General features: G+C 43.8%; 1 long non-coding RNA gene across 1 annotated transcript; it reads left to right on the top strand.

Moving 5' to 3' along the window:
• On the top strand, positions 1–1,599 carry LOC141935993 (uncharacterized). Its single transcript, XR_012626678.1, has 3 exons — positions 1–266; positions 368–560; positions 1,456–1,599. It is a non-coding gene; the product is annotated as an uncharacterized LOC141935993 (long non-coding RNA).
• The last annotated feature ends 1,829 nt before the right edge of the window (positions 1,600–3,428 follow it).

The raw sequence follows: 3,428 nt of genomic DNA, 5'->3' as shown, positions 1-3,428 counted from the left end.
TCCCCTCAAGAATTCCTCAGTTTTAGAGCCGTTTTGTCCCGTTTGGTTCACACATTTCTCACGTTATTAGATAGTTATGGGCGGCTGTTGGTCTTCCAGCCCTGCAATTTAAAGGGTGAAAGAGCATTAAAACACATTTTCAACAGGTGTCTGCCTAAGGCTCTGCACACTCCAAAAAAGTATGGGTTTTTCCCCGTTCTGGAAAGGAAGGAGGGAGAAATACTGAACTCCTAGATGTGGTGCTTCCCTTCTGATCCGTGCGATAGGTGAATATACCTAAACCAGCAGCATCTGGTTTTTTGCAAGGAATGCTCTTCATATTCTCAAGTTACTCGATTAAGCTGTACTGTGTTCGCTTTATTTTCAGAGGGGAGAAATTGAACAAGACCCAGTGTGACCTTCCTGTGATAGAGCACCAGGGTAAACATGGACTGGAGCTGGGAACAGCAGTGGCAGAGTGCCGGCACCCCTGGAACATCGATCTGCCAGCAGCTGGGCCACAAGTCTGTTCCTTCACTCCTGGCTTTGGTTAATAGAGTTTGTGTAAACGGAGAAGACGTGTACGTGCTCCTCATTGCTACTTCTCTCCAAAATAGGACCAAAGCTTTGTATCCGCACGGCTTTGAATTAGAATTACCCCGCTGGCGCTCTGTGAGATCCTTTTTTGGTTCTCGGGTAATGGATTTACCTGTGGACTGCCCGTGTTCGTGCTTATTTGAGCTTAGTCTCAGAGCAGGGACATAGGGGTCTGCGGAATGAGGGAGGAGGAGTCTCAGAAGTCCAGGCCAGGTTGCCTGTGATAACATGCCCGAAAGGGTGGTGTGGTTTGGGTTGGGTTTGGGTTTTTTTTTTCAGTTCCATTGGTTTTGAAACTGTAAGGGCTGGAGCACGGCGTGTTTGATGCTGTGGCAGAGTATCTTAACCACAGGGCAGTCATCAGTTTGCTGAAGCTGACTTGTAGAGTTAGAGGATCGCAGCCTGGCTCTCGGGGTTTATAAACAAATAAAGAGAGGTGATAACAAGCTGGGAGTCTGACGTGCAGGCGGGGATGGAATAATCCAGGAAGAGTTTGCTGTGCAAGTGTGTCATATGCAGTGAGTCAGTGTAGCAGACTTGTTCACTCTTCCGAGTCCGTTTGTGTCCTGGATTTCTTCAGCGTACGATGTGTTTGCAGTCCTCTTCCCACCAGATTGCTAGGGAAATACGTGGGAAAATATTTTAAAATAAGCAAGTAGTTTCCACCTACTCCTGTTCAGAAAAGAAAACAGAAATACTGAAAGCACTGTAAGCATCCTCAATTTTGTCTTTTGCTTGAGTAACTGATGTTGTTCTTCTGACAACCCCTATACAGGTTACCAGATGGATTTGTAAAAATATTTGCATCTAAAAGATTACTGAGGCTTTTAAGTGCTCACTTTGTAGAACTTCAGAGTAATTGATCTTATTGTAACACAGGACAACACTGTAACCACCATGAAAAGAAAATGCGCAGAAGAGAACTCTAAGGAAGTGATTGAAAGCAGCCAATTCAAGGCTTGTGAGGAGACTGTGTTGGAAGTGGGGAGAAAACGTTGCTCTGAAAGTAAGCCTGTTGGGGAAAAAGAGGCACCTGCAGAGAAAAGTAAAATTTCTACCATCACTCAACAGGGGCCCTTCCAAAAAACCTTAATTACTACTCCAGAACAGAAGGGAAAAGCTGTGAAGTGTAAACATGATGTTGTGAGGAGAAAATCTACCATGTTGAACTGTAAATCAGAGTAACTGCTGTGTAAATACCATCTTTTGCAGAAGGTCCTACACTGCTCACTCCTAAATGCTTAAAAGAAAAGTTAGTTTTTAGACTCTGCTTTCTGCTGCATCTCTCATCTGTTGATGCTCTTGCAGACTCCGCTGTAGTTCTTAATCAATTTCTTAACAGTTGTTTTGGTACTAAACTTGCTGTTGCTGGACTTCTGGGAAAGGAGCATCCCCTGCTCAAGTTTCTGACACCCCTACGCAAGCGTCAGAGGTGTCAGTGAGTTACTGATTGTTCAGTCCTACAGCACGTGCTGTGAAACTTGGTGTTTCGTGCTGTGTGCTGCTGTGAACTCAGCAGCTTTGGGCAAGGTGGCAGTGCTGCCAAAGGAGAAAAGCTTTTCACTTGAGTGGAAGTAAAATTATTTTAAGTCCACAGGTACATATTTTGTGCGCTTCCAATCTTTTTGCTTCCCTGGCTTTATCTGTGAGCTCACCAGTCTTTCTAGAATGAGGTGAATGAACCAGCTACAGCTGAAGACCTTCAGTATTTATGCTGCTTTGCTACATGATTGTGGTTGTCAGTACAGAGCATCTCGATCACCTCTAAATCCTCTTATGAATGATCATACCCTTCTCACTAGAGCTGTTGGGCAAAACTCTGCTACGTTTTGTATCTTGGCACCTTAGATGGCAAAATATGTCTTAAGACATCTCGGCACCTCTCCCTTTTAGTGAAGTATGTAAAATTCATGTCCAGCGTGAGGAGTTTGTAGTATTTTGTCTGATATGTTTTCTTGAGACCACACAACCAGGCTTTCAGAGCAAACCATCTCCCAGTGCTGAATTTTTAATCTTGCAGTATTTAGAAGCATGGCTTTCCAAGCCAAAGTAAAGCTGCTGTTTCCTCTGCCCTAGCAGGAACACTTGATACATCTCATTAGAACAGAAAAGAAAAGGTACAGAAAAGCAGGAGGAACAAAGTGTCCTGTGGAATTTGATCCCTCCTAAAAATAATCAAAACCCCAAACCTGAATGGAGATGGAAACCACCATTGCTAATGCTTCGGTATGACTCTTTGTTAGTGACTCTATAAAACCCGTTGGGTCTGTTCAGAGGATGTCTCCGTGCAGTACACAGGTACCCGTGTGCTTAGTGCTCCCCACGCGAGATGGCTGCCAAACTCCACCTTACTGTAGCTGCAGCACTCACAGAAATCTGTAGTATCACTTTGGAGTGCAGAGCTGGGATGGCCTAATCCTGCAGTGATAGTCAGGCTTGGGTTTAATACTAAACATACCTGCATGTTACTAAATGGACCCAGCTGGATTCTGAAACGTTTGTGTAAAGTACGGCTGGAGTCAGTTCTGAAGGTGGTGAAATGCATATGATTTTACTGCAGGGCAAACCAGTCTTAAGCTAATAAAATGTTTATGGAAATTTGGGATCGTGATGGAATGTTGTAGATCTCTCCGGGAGAACCTTACATGCAACACATTAGGTGTGGGCGTAAGTAGTTCTCCTTGTATCTAGTTTAGAAACCAACTGAAAAAGGAGAAGGAAGTCCCAAACACTAAGCAAAAACCTTGTGCTGGATTTTTAGCTTAATTTTTAAAGTAAGGGCATATTGAGTATGAATGAAAATTCTCAGGAAAGTGTACAATGCCATTGCTTTTCTGAATGTAAAATGGGGG

Source organism: Strix uralensis, chromosome 30, assembly GCF_047716275.1.
Source record: "Strix uralensis isolate ZFMK-TIS-50842 chromosome 30, bStrUra1, whole genome shotgun sequence".
NCBI lineage: Eukaryota > Metazoa > Chordata > Aves > Strigiformes > Strigidae > Strix > Strix uralensis.
The sequence above is the reverse complement of the archived record's forward strand: the minus strand, read 5'-3'. Positions and strand labels throughout refer to the sequence as shown.